Raw genomic sequence first — 12,389 nt, 5'->3', positions numbered from 1 at the left:
ATGCTCAAGAACTTACACCAGAAAGAAAAGCAAGCCCTAAAATTGAAATAAACAAAAGCAAATGACACTAACTGTGCAGGACATTGAGAACACGACCACATAGAGAAAAGAACTGGCCAAGTACCTTGATCAGAGCACTCTGTGTTCTCGTAAAAGGATATATCTCAAGGATAAAAATAACTGGAAAGAAAGCTTAACTATAAGCAGGTTTATATGGTGTGGTGACGCTGAAACTCTGTCATGTGTCCCATAGGACAGGACATAGGAGTGTACAGGTTATTGTTGGGACCTGGGTTCTCACTGTTAAAATATGGGGTGAGAATATGCAACGTGGGACGATAAGAGCCCTGCGCTGTTGGATTTGAAATGGAGGAGTCAGTACGAACCCATGGCTTAAAAAACATCTATGGCTGGTCTCAAGCCAGGACAAGGAAATACCAGGATAGCCTAGAACATCTTGTGTACCAGAAACAAGCAGGTATTCAACAAATGGATGCATGTCAAAAGGACAACAGTTTGAAAGAGCTACCACCAGCAAAATCTGAGACAATTAAGAGTTTCAAAAATATGAATGACAGTAACATATGACATCCTGAATGTTAAACAATAATCCATGATACACCAAAATGCTCTCAGGAATTTTCATTTGATGGCAGGGATCACAGGTGATTTTAATCTGCTCCTTTATCCTCCTCTGTATTTTCCTAATTCTCTATAATGAATAGACATGACTTTCTTAATAAGATGAATAATAAGTGCTATTTAAAATGTAAAAGTCGGGCGCCTGGGTGGCTCAGTTGGTTGGGCGACTGCCTTCGGCTCAGGTCATGATCCCAGGGTCCTGGGATCGAGTCCCGCGTCGGGCTCCCGGCTCGGTGGGAAGCCTGCTTCTCCCTCTCCCACTCCCCCTGCTTGTGTTCCTGCTCTCGCTGTCTCTGTCTCTGTCAAATAAATAAATAGATAAATAAATCTTTAAAAAAAAAATAAATAAAATGTAAAAGTCAGGGGCACCTGGGTGGCTCAGTCGTTAAGCGTCTGCCTTCAGCTCAGGTCATGATCCCAGGATCCTGGGATCGAGCCCCCCATCGGGCTCCCTGCTCCGCGGAGGCCTGTTTCTCCCTCTCCCACTCCCCCTGCTTGTGTTCCTGCTCTCGCTATCTCTCTCTGTCAAATAAATAAATAAAATCTTTAAAAATAAATAAATAAATAAAATAAAATAAAATGTAAAAGTCAGGGACACCTGGGTGGCTCAGTCAGTTGAGTGTCTGCCTTCAGCTCGGGTCATGATCCCAGGGTCCTGGGATCGAGTCCCACATCGGGCTCCTTGCTTGGCGGAGAGCCTGCTTCTCCCTCTACCTGTTCTCCCTGCCACTCCCCCTGCTTGTGCTCTCTGACAAAAAAACAAAATCTAAAAAAAATAATAAAAATAATAAAAATAAAAATTGTATTTATTTTTATTTTATTAATAAAAAATAAAATGTAAAAGTCAAAAATAAGTATCATTATTTTGTGGGAAAAAATAATAATCCATGAGTTCCAAAGGAATAGTCTTATTTTTAAAAAGAGAGGGAAGAGCTCTTCTTTCTAGAAGAAAGGTAGCCATAAATGTAGGAGTGATAGAATTAAAAAATCTCCCAGTTCCACAATCACAAATGTAACTGCTGATTCAGGCAAGGATCATCAATGGCTGCCAAAACCACTGGACCAGAGACTGTGGGGAGGAGAGTCACAGTCTCAACGTACCAGTCCAAAGATGACTTGCTAACTACAAAGGGGGACAGGCACTTTTACTGTGAAGAAGGCTGGCAGATACAACCTTAACCAAGTGATCAAACTTAATATTACCAATAACGGGACAGACATTCTGGCCTCCCACTATGATGCACCAACAAGGACGCAACATCACCTATGTAGTATTCCTGCCCCAAAATGTTTAACTTGAATTCAATCATGAGAAACAAGCAGACAAATCCAAGTTGTGGAGCATTCTAAAAACTAAACTGGCCTGGGGAGCCTGGGTGGCTGAGTCAGTTAAGCCTCCAACTCTTGATTTCGGCTCAGGTCCTGACCTCAGGGTCCTGGGATAGGGTCCTGGGATCAAACCCCATGACAGGCTCCCCACTCAGCAGGGAGTCTGCTTGTCTTCCTCTCCCTCTGCCCCTCCCCCAGCTCATATGAGCGTGCTCTCTAAAATAAATAAATCTATAAATAAATAAAGAAAATGAGTGACGATTAATAATAAAATAATAATTAATAAAAATAAATAAAAACTAAACTGGTCTGGGCTGTTAAAAAAATGCCGACATCTGGGGGCACCTGCCTGGCTCAGTCAGTGGAGCAATTCTTAGGTTACTTAAAAAACAGTGATTGTGGGGGCGCCTGGGTGGCTCAGTTGGTTGAGCGACTGCCTTCGGCTCAGGTCATGATCCTGGAGTCCCGGGATCGAGTCCCGCATCAGGCTCCCTGCTCAGCAGGGGGTCTGCTTCTCCCTCTTCCCTCTCGTGCTCTCTGTCTCTCATTCTCTCTCTCTCAAATGAATAAATAAAATCTTTAAAAAAAAAAAAACAAAAAAACAGTGATTGTGGCTCCCCGAGGGACAGAAGAACTGAATAGATATGGAGCAGGTGGGAGGAATAATTTTTATTATGTATCTTTATACCAGCTAATTCAAGACACCATCAATTTTAAGATAAATCATTATCTTATTTACCAAAAGAAAGAAAATACACTGCCAACTTTTAATTGTTCAGATGCCAAAAATTTTTAAGACATAGATATTAAAACATTTTCAGAAATATCAAAATGGTGATCTTAGTATCAGTGAAACTTGGAACATCTTTCTGAATAAAAAAATCATGTAAATATATTACCTGTTCAAAAATACAAAAACAAACAAACAAACCAGGCAGCAAAGAATGGGCTGGCAAAGAATGGGAAGGAGCAGCCACGGAGGCAGGAGGAAAACCAGGAGAGCATGGAGTCTCCAAAGCCAGGAGTGGCCAATGGACAAATATGACAGATGCCACGGAGAGGTCTGGCATAAGAAGGGCTGAACACTAAAGTGTGTATAACACTCAATAACAACCAGTCATCTGTGACCCCAGCAAGAATTGTTCTGATGGCCATGGAGCAGGGTTGGGGGAAGGGGAGCAGGAGTAGAAGTCAAATTAGAGCTAGTTGAACATGCAAGCTGAGAGCAGGTGTAGACAGCTCTTTGAAGAAGCCTGCCTAGGAAGACAACAGAGACAGATACTACCTAGGTGGGATATGGGTCCAGGGAGGGCTACAGCTGACAGTTGTTTGTTTAAGATGGAAATAAGCTAGAGATGGGAAAGATCCAGGGAAAAGGTGCGATTACAATAGAAACAGAGGTTAACCGATGAAGCGAGCCCCTAAAAAGGGGAGAAGCACGAGGTCCAACTGAGCCACCCAGGCGCCCCAAAAATGAGATCATTTTATACATGCTGTTTTATAACCTGTTTTTTTCCACTCAACAATATCTCTTGAAAATTTTTCATGCCAGTGATTCAGGTTATCTCAATATTTTTAGTGACTGGTCGACTGGATCGACACCATCAGGGCCGTGAAGCAGTCAGGTGTGTCACGGGCCAATCTGGCAATTCCGAGGGCACAGCTTCAGGAAGTGGTGGGGTACAGGCCAGCTGCCAAGAAATGAAAACAGGAGGGAGAGGAAGAAGGGACAAGTCTAGCAGACTCATCTTTCAAAAAAAAAAAAATTGGATGAAATTTTAATACACACACACACAGAATATCAGTGACAACACTGAAACACCATGTACCAAAGGATGAATAGTAGTCATCTCTGGATAATGAGATTGTAAGTTATTTGTTTTCTTTCCTTTTATCTTTATTTTCTAAAATTTCTACAATGGTCTCGTATCACTTTTGCAGTAGGACAAAGCAATAGGTTTAAAACAGCAGCAGCCGGAGGAGGACATAGGGTTAGAAAAGTTTATTGAGGTAGAATCCTTGAATATATATGTATATATTTAGAAATGGGAGGAAGGCATTACAGAAAACAGTGGAGAGTGAAGCTAAAATAGAGGGGAAAACAGCTGATGGGCCCCGGGACCCTGGGAGACAGGAAGGGCCAGCATCCATAGCACAGAGCAGGCACATTAGACTGGAGCCCTCTTTCCACTGCAATTTAGGAAATCGAATTCAAGAAATGGGGAAACCTGGGTGTAATTTCACTTCCCACACACCCACCCAACCCCCCCCTCCCTGGGAGTAAAGGGCTTTGGGAGAGTAGTCCACTTTGGGATACTTCTCCCACAAAATGGAATGGGGAGCTGATGGGAAGAGGGAAAGGATTTCTACAAGTGATAGAAAAACAGCTGAAGCTGGAGACCGGGCACAGACGTAGAACCAGACTGCCCTGGTATGTGATAGCCCCCAGAAACTTCTGCATTCTGAGTGTAGAATCCAGAAATGAGGGGTCTGCTGCTGGAGTGGGACACACAGGCAAAGTGGTATGGCTGTTGAGGGCACGAGCCAGAGAATGGTTAAAATCCGGCACCATGGGGTCCAGGAAGGACACGGAAAGTGTCATGCTCATGGGACAGAGGAAATGAAGGGGCCAGAGAACTAGAGGTCTCCTTGAGGTCACAAAGCAGATAAAACAGAAGTTGGACTGTGCTCAGAGGATACTAGAGTTTAAAATTTCAGAGGTAGTCACATGCCAGTGATGACCAGACTCAAATGTGGCTGGGAGAAAGGGTGGTAGAGGGAGGCAATGAAGTGAAAGACCGTGGTCCAGCACTAAAATCCTCCATGAAAATAAGGAGGGACGGGGGGAGAGGGGTTGCAGGTAATAACTTAGATTGTGGAAAACTCAAAGGAGGAGACTCTAACCCTGCTCCAGCCTGACCCCCATCCTGCTCCCACGCTGTCTCCAAAAGGTGTGCCCATGGTTACAGAGAAGTCAGTGTAGCAAAGTATGGATGCCTCAGTGCAGGAGAAGCCAGAGCACAAAGCAGGGCTGCTAAGATGGAAGTTCCCCACTCTTGCTCTACCTCTGGTCCCCTTATCCCACCCCAAGCCACATCCCCAGTCCTGGAGTCCCAGAACTATGAATCATCCTCAGAAAACAGCACTCTCCTTGCATTGCTATCACTGTCCCATGATGACTCTTTAGTACCCCTGCTGATCCTGAGCCTGGCATTCAAGGCCTTGTGTCAATCAGCTACAAACTTCCCAAACCACCACCTTTGCTTCTCTACCACCGGCTGATCTGCTTCCCACACAATCCAGTTTCATGCAGGAGATCATGTCTAGCCACCCCCTCGATTTCCAGTGCCCCTAAACCCTGTCAACTCTAAGTCCTACTATTTGCTCACATCCCACCTCTTCTGGGAAGCCTTTCCAGACAACCATGCCATACATCCCACTGCTTAAATTCTGAACCAGTTATTGGGCAGCAAGTGCTCACTCATTCTCATCCAATCTTCTCCTCACTCCCTGATGGATGAGACTTCTAGGAGGGACCCAGCACAGGGCAGGGCACAGAGCACAGTCAATCCCTGTTCTTGCTTAAGACTGGAAAACCCTCCCCAGGGGTGCAAGTGGAGCACCTGCTGTGCTCCCCCAGTCAGGCTAAGCCCACAACTTCTGTCAACCCTGCGTGTACCAAACTTCCTCCAGGCAGCCTTCAGAGATTCCAGGCTGTCAGCAGTGAAGGAAGTGCAGCCTGTAGAGGAAATGCTGTGGGGAGGGGGCAGGGATGCAGAAGGAGGAGGGAGGAAAGGAAAAGGAAGAACTGGGAGGGACACTCTAAACTAGAACAAGCAGCTTCCTCAAGGGAGGACCGTACTTAGTCCTATTATTTCGTCCCCAGAGAAAGGTGCTGGCAAAGAGCCGCCCAAGAGGGGAATCAACTTGTTCAGAGGCCCCTATCCAGAGCTCTCCTCCCAGAACCCCACTAACTCTCCACAGGGTTTGCTACACCTAAGACCCTCCTTCTGTGACCCATTCACCAGAGACACCCTCTCTCAGCTCTAGGGACTTTGCCTTCAGGCCCACCAAGTAAGCCCAGGTCAGATCTAAACTAGCAAGATTTGTAGCCCCAAGCAAAATCTCTCTTGTCCATCATGCCCCTGCAAAAACCATCTCCCTCTTTCAGAGCCCTGCGCCTGTGCAGGTAGAACAGGCAAAGCACAGGCTGCAAAATTCTCCAAACCTCCCCTACCCCATGGGCACAGTCACATGGCTCGGTCACAGGCAGGCCTCCCCAACAGCTGTGCTGAATTCTTACCTCTTTGCCCATACCACTCCCAGGGAATGCCCGCTCTTGACTCTCCCCCATCCAAATCTCCCCTCCCCCAGGAAGTCTATTTACTGGCTCTTGCCTCCCTTTCTCCTTCTGTCCCTGGGAAAGTCTGCCAGGCCCTAGCTGATCTCCCCATCCCGCAGCTGGGGCATTACCGGTTTGAACCGCCAGAGATGGTGAATTCTCCGTAGGAGTCTCTATTTGGTTTCCCCAACCCCCAAGCCAGGAGCTCCCCGAGGCAGGGACAGGGATAGATTCCCAAACACCTCACCCCCCCATCCTCATAGCCAACTCCTGCCAATATTGGAATGAGCTACATCCGGCACTCCCAACTCACCACCCCAAAACCCTAGAGGAGCCCAGGCTCCGTCAAGCCAGTGCACCCATCCCCCGCCAACTAAAGGTCGGCAAACCAAGGGAGGCGATGGGGGACACAGCCTGGGTCCACCTGCAGGCACCTCTTGTGAGGAAGGACCCAAAGGAGGCCACTGTCACCCCGCCACCAGTCGCGTGCGCCATCCCCAGGAGGAGGAGGCTGGTTTCCAGGGAACACCAGGTGGGGCTGGGGGGAAGGAGGGCCCAAGGCCCAGGCTCCAGAATCCAGGGGTCTGACGTCACCCAAGACCCGGGTTCCCTCTGCGGGAGCCAGGAATGGGGATGGTGGGGGTTGGGGGGCCTGGGGGCACCTGCGACGATCTTCTCCCGCCCCAAATTGGGAAGGTCACCTCGATTCCCCACCTCTCCAGCAGCTCGGCCTGCCCCTGCATGCAAAGGTGAAGCGTAGGGGGCACAAAGCTGGAGAGTGGGTGACCACATCTCGCCCTACGCCCAGCTTCCCTGGAAAGCCCTTCTCCCGGCCTTCAGGCCCAGGACTCACCCGCCGCTGCCGCTCGGTTGCCGAAAGGCCGCCGCGCTGCGCTGCGCTTCACCCAGCGATGCGGCGCGGAGCCTGCCGCTAGCCGCTCGGGGGCGGGGGGCGGGGAGCGCGCGCGCGCTCCTCGGGCCGGCTCCTCACGCGCCCGCGCCGCCCGCGCCCGCGCCACCCGCGCCCGCGCCACCCGTGCCCGCAGCAACAGTCGCTCTCGCGAGACTCCCGCGCCACCTCTAGGGCTGCTCCTCCTGCGCTCGCGAGAAGGAAGGCCTGGCCACACCCCCCTCACCTTACAGGAACTGTCCGAGGTGCTAAGTTCCCAGGCACGGCCCGATCAGGTGGTTGGTGGGCACGGAGAGGACAAGAATACACAAAGAACTAGAACGTGGAGAAAAAGACCCAGAGATGGAAGCCTGGTACCAGTAGCCAGAGCCTCAGCTTCCAAATCTGTATGCTGGGGAGAATAATGCCGATCCTAGGGGCTGCTGGAACCGTACCAGAAAGGAAGAGGGAGAAAGAGCTTTGTGAGCAGGATACCTGATGAAGGTCCTTCAGATCCACAGGCCTGAAGTGACAGAGAGAGGATGGAGGATGGAAAATCATAGATGAAACAGAAATAAGACATAAGGAGAATGGACACAAAGATCCATGGAAAGATGGACATAGAAAGACGAGAGGAGAGCCAGGAACATAGAGACATAGAAACACAGAGAGACAGAGAGACACGGAGAGATCAAGATTTGGAAAGAAAAAAGACATGGGAAAATAGGAGAGAGAGAGAAAACATGATGAAGTGTGAAAGAGATGAGAAATAGGGACAGGCAAGCTACACAAAGGAATAGAAAGACAGAAGTTTAGAGAGACACAGAAAAAAGAATGAAAGAGATTGTGATAGGCAGAGATGAACACCTAAAGAGCGTAGAGACCAGGGTAAATATTTAAAAACCTGGAACTAATGACAGTTAAGAGACCCACTTGGAGAGATGGGGTTGGGAGTGAAAGACAAGCTTTTATTGTGAACAGTGTTGACATTGCAAACCTCCTGTGGGATCTCAACAACCAGGGCCACCCTCTGTCCTCCCAGCCAATGGCTCCTGCCCTCCACAGTGCCCTCCACTCATACCATCCTGGGCCTGGAAGGGGGCCTCAGTGGGTGGGAGACACTGAGGGAATTCTTTGCCCAGAAAAAGGGCCCATTGTCTGGCTCTAGCCTGCTGGGAGTGGGGCTGCACTCCCACAGCTGGGATGGAAAGGGGGTGAGAGGGAAGAAAGGCAGACCAGAATTGGTGAGGGAGAGGGAAGAGAAGGAAGGGAGTCTCAGGGGTTATGGAAGGTTGAGTAGGAAGTATAATCTAGCTACCAAGCCAATCAGGAGGGGAGAATCATGTGCTACAGGGCAGGACCCTGGGTTCTGCTGTTAGTCCTGTCCCTGGTTCACTCACATGGTCACTGTTCTCTGTCCCTGCTATAATGCAAGCTTTAGCTGGTTTACAGAGCTGTGGGGAGGACCCAATAAGATGAGGAATGGGAACCTGAGGACGTTGTCAAACATGGCTCCTACAGGAGAGATGTTGGGAGTCCATGTGAGCCTTGGGAAAGATATAGGGGTTTACATGAGCCTTTAGAAGAGGGGTATGAGGTCCACATTGAAGTTTACAAGGTATATGTCTGGGATCCACATAGAATTCACAGAAGATATCTTGTGGTTCATGTGGATCCTACAGGAGAAATGTTTGGGTTCCCATCTGATAACCTCAGATGACTTTTTCCCAGTCAGGTGAATCAGAAGGGCCTCTTATTTGTCCAACAATGAAGGCAGGAAAAGTATCCAGGTCCAAAGTCATAAGCCCATCTTTGTCCCAGTGGATTACACCTTCAGAGTATGGGTAAATGGAAAGGAACAATGTTGTCAGTGATGACAATCATTTAAAAAAACTTTTAGACAACAAGCATTTGCTGATCACCTACAATGAGAAAGAGCATAATGCAGTGGTTAAGAATATGGACCTAGACATGATCCTGGAGTCCCGGGATCGATCGGGCTCCCTGCTCGGCGGGGAGTCTGCTTCTCCCTCTGACCCTCCTCCCTCTCATGCTCTCTGTCTCTCATTCTCTCTGTCTCAAATAAATAAATAAAATCTTTAAAAAAAAAAAAAAAAGAATATGGACCTAGAGGGGCGCCTGGGTGGCTCAGTCGTTAAGCGTCTGCCTTCGGCTCAGGTCATGATCCCAGGGTCCTGGGATCGAGCCCCACATCGGGCTTCCTGCTCTGCGGGAAGCCTGCTTCTCCCTCTCCCATTCCCCCTGCTTGTATTCCCTCTCTCACTGTGTCTCTCTCTGTCAAATAAATAAATAAAATCTTTAAAAAAAAAAAGAATATGGACCTAGAAAAAAATAATAATATGGGCCTAGAAAGCAGACTGCCTGCCTTTCCCCAGCTGTGTTAATTTGATCAAGGTACTCATTCTTACTGAACCTTAGTTTTCCACATATATAAAACAAGGGTGGTGATAACAGGACCTGTATCTAGGTTTTCTGTGACAATGAAATGGATTAACACATGTAGACACATGTAACACAAGGACAGTACCTCTTACACAGTTAATAAGTGCTTGTTATACTGTATGCTAAGCCCTGGGAACATGTCTTTCTCATGGTTAAGGGGAGGAATGAAAAAGCCTTAGATGAACCATGCAATAATATATTTAGAGCTTCTTCTCACATGTGGAGAATGTCATATGCCACTCACCAAAGCATGTCATATGGCTAATATATGAGAGACAGAAGACATGCTCTCTCTAGAGGATGCAAGGCATGACAAACAGTGAGGATGTCTAATTGCAGGGAGGCAGCAAGTAACTGGGAGCAAGAATCCAATCACTCATAGGGCCAGCTCCAGGCTGCTTGTCTTTTCTTGCCTGGCTATGGTTGAATGAGGCATGTCCACCAAAGGGTCTCTGGGATAGTATCTATGTTACAGGCCAGTAAGCAACTGAAAATAAAAGGAGATTTTTCTAGCATTTACTAAACCCTTAACATGTCTGAGTGAGATGCTAAGCCCCATGACTATTCCATGAAGTTGTGTTATTATCCCCAATTTGTACACGAGGAAAGGGAGGTTCAAAAGGTAAAGTGCTCTGCCCAAGGAAATGAAATGGATGTATCTAAGAAATGGAAGAACCAGTATTTTTAGGTTGGGTTTCCCCAGAAGCAGACACCAGAATAAGGATGTGAGTACAAATGGTCTTTTTGAGAAATCATCTCAGGAACCACTAGTAGAGGAGTGGAGGAAATTGAAACAAATAAATGAATGGAAACCAATTTGGGGTGCAATAATGAGCAGGTTACCACTGTGGGCAATGGTGGGGGGGTGGAGGGCATCCTACTGGGGACCCCTGGGACAGAGTGCAGAGTGCAACACAGCTGTCCCACCAAACAAATGAGGAAACTAAGGGTTGAGAGCTGCTCCTGGCACTTTCAGACCTTCCTGTGTGCCTTCTGAGCAGAGAAAGCCCTCAGGCAGAAAATCCCAGGGGCTTGCAGTAAGAAGTCATCAGAAATGGTTAAGGAAGAATGGAGAGAGCACTATGTAGTAGCATCTACTACAACCAAGATCTAAACCCAAATCCATCTGGCTTTCAAGCCACATCTCCAAGGTAACCCATTAGTCCTGTGGAAGTTTGCAATACGGAATCTCCTTTCTTAAGAAAGAACCTCCTGCTCCCCCCATCCCACTCCATGCTCCTGGTCTTGTAAGATGCCAGGTCCCTGACACTTAGCATATATGCCTGATCACATAGCACTGCATATACAATGACACACATTCTTGCCTGCGGAACCATGGCAATGTCAGAGCGGCTCATCCAGTCCACTTACTACTCAGGTGGACAACCCCGAAACTCAGAGAGTTCACCCTAGGCCTCCCCATACAGTGCCTCTCCCCTCCACACCTCCTCCCTACCACCCATTCCCTGTGTTTGTCTTCTCTCCCCAGTCAGACTGGGGACTCCACCAAGGCAACCCACAGAATGGGAGAAAGTATTGACAAATCACATATCTGATAGACGACTTGCAGGTAGAATATATGAAGAATTCACAAAACTCAATAATACAATAAAGAATAACTCACTTTTAAAATGGGCAAAGAGGGGGGACACCTGGGTGGCTCAGTCGGTTAAGCAGCTGCCTTTGGCCCGGGTCATGATCCCAGAGTCCTGGGATCGAGTCCCACATCGGGCTCCTTGCTCAGCAGGGAGCCTGCTTCTCCCTCTCTCTCCCTCTGCTTGTGCTCTGTCAAATAAATAAAATCTTTAAAAAAAATTTTTTTTTAAATGGGCAAAGGGATCCTGGCCTGGTTCAGCTGAGCTATGACGGGCATAGATGGGCAGCTCCAGGCTGAAGGTCAGGTATGGGTCTGTTCTACACTGCAGTGTCTCTCATCTGCCTTGGACCAGTTGGCTAGCCAGGTGTGTTCTTTTCATGATGACAGCAGGGGCACAAGAGGGCAAGCAAAACACCCAAGCCACCTTACAACCTAGGCTTGGAAGTGGCACAGTAGGAAGAGGTCGGCTTCTGCCCACACACCCCTGGGCCAAAACAAGTACAATGTCTGAGCCCCAGATCAAAGGGCAGGGTTCTGCATCTGCATTTAGCCACGTTACCTGGCAAAGGGTGTGGTTAGAGGAAGGAGCAAAGAATTAGGACCAAAGATTCTCAGGCACACACCTCTCTTGGGACCATCCTCAAGAGTAGAGGCATGGTCTAGGGACAAAGGGGCCTTACCTGGAGCACCCACCTCAAATTTGAGCTCACCTTTGACTAGAGATCTCCAATAAGGAAGCAGTTGACTCCGTATTAGTAATTTTTTTAAAAAGCCAATATTTGAATCACTGAATTCTACTCCAAAAACCAATATGCCGTGTATGTTAACTGAGCATAATTAAAATTTTTTTTAAAAGCCAAATAAATAAATAAATAAATAAATAAATAAATAAATAAATAAAATGGGCAAAGGATCTGAATAGAAATTCCTCCAAACAAGGGGCGCCTGGCTGGGTCAATCAGTAGAACATACGACTCTTCATCTTAGAGTCGTGAGTTAAAGCCCCACATTGGGCACAGAGCTTACTTGGAAGGAAGGAAGGAAGGAAGGAAGGAAGGAAGGAAGGAAGGAAGGAAGGAAGGAAGGAAGGGGAAAAGAAAAGAAAAGGAAAGAAGGAAAATTTCTCC

General features: G+C 47.7%; 1 protein-coding gene across 4 annotated transcripts in view; it reads right to left on the bottom strand.

The window, feature by feature from the left end:
- The window catches only part of SCAMP5 (secretory carrier membrane protein 5), a 37,245-nt gene that overhangs the window by 11,208 nt on the left and 13,648 nt on the right, over positions 1–12,389 (bottom strand). The window contains exon 1 of one of the 4 annotated variants that reach the window (XM_006747099.3): positions 7,167–7,314. The exons of 2 other annotated variants lie outside the window; for them this stretch is intronic. The gene's annotated coding sequence lies outside the window, so the exon portion shown is untranslated. Of the gene's footprint in view, positions 1–3,520; positions 3,670–7,166; positions 7,315–12,389 lie in introns of those variants that run through there. One more of the 4 variants, XM_081831409.1, reaches the window with a different exon arrangement.

Source organism: Leptonychotes weddellii, chromosome 9 (assembly GCF_054177405.1).
Source record: "Leptonychotes weddellii isolate Sample4059 chromosome 9, ASM5417740v2, whole genome shotgun sequence".
Lineage (NCBI taxonomy): Eukaryota > Metazoa > Chordata > Mammalia > Carnivora > Phocidae > Leptonychotes > Leptonychotes weddellii.
The sequence above is the reverse complement of the archived record's forward strand: the minus strand, read 5'-3'. Positions and strand labels throughout refer to the sequence as shown.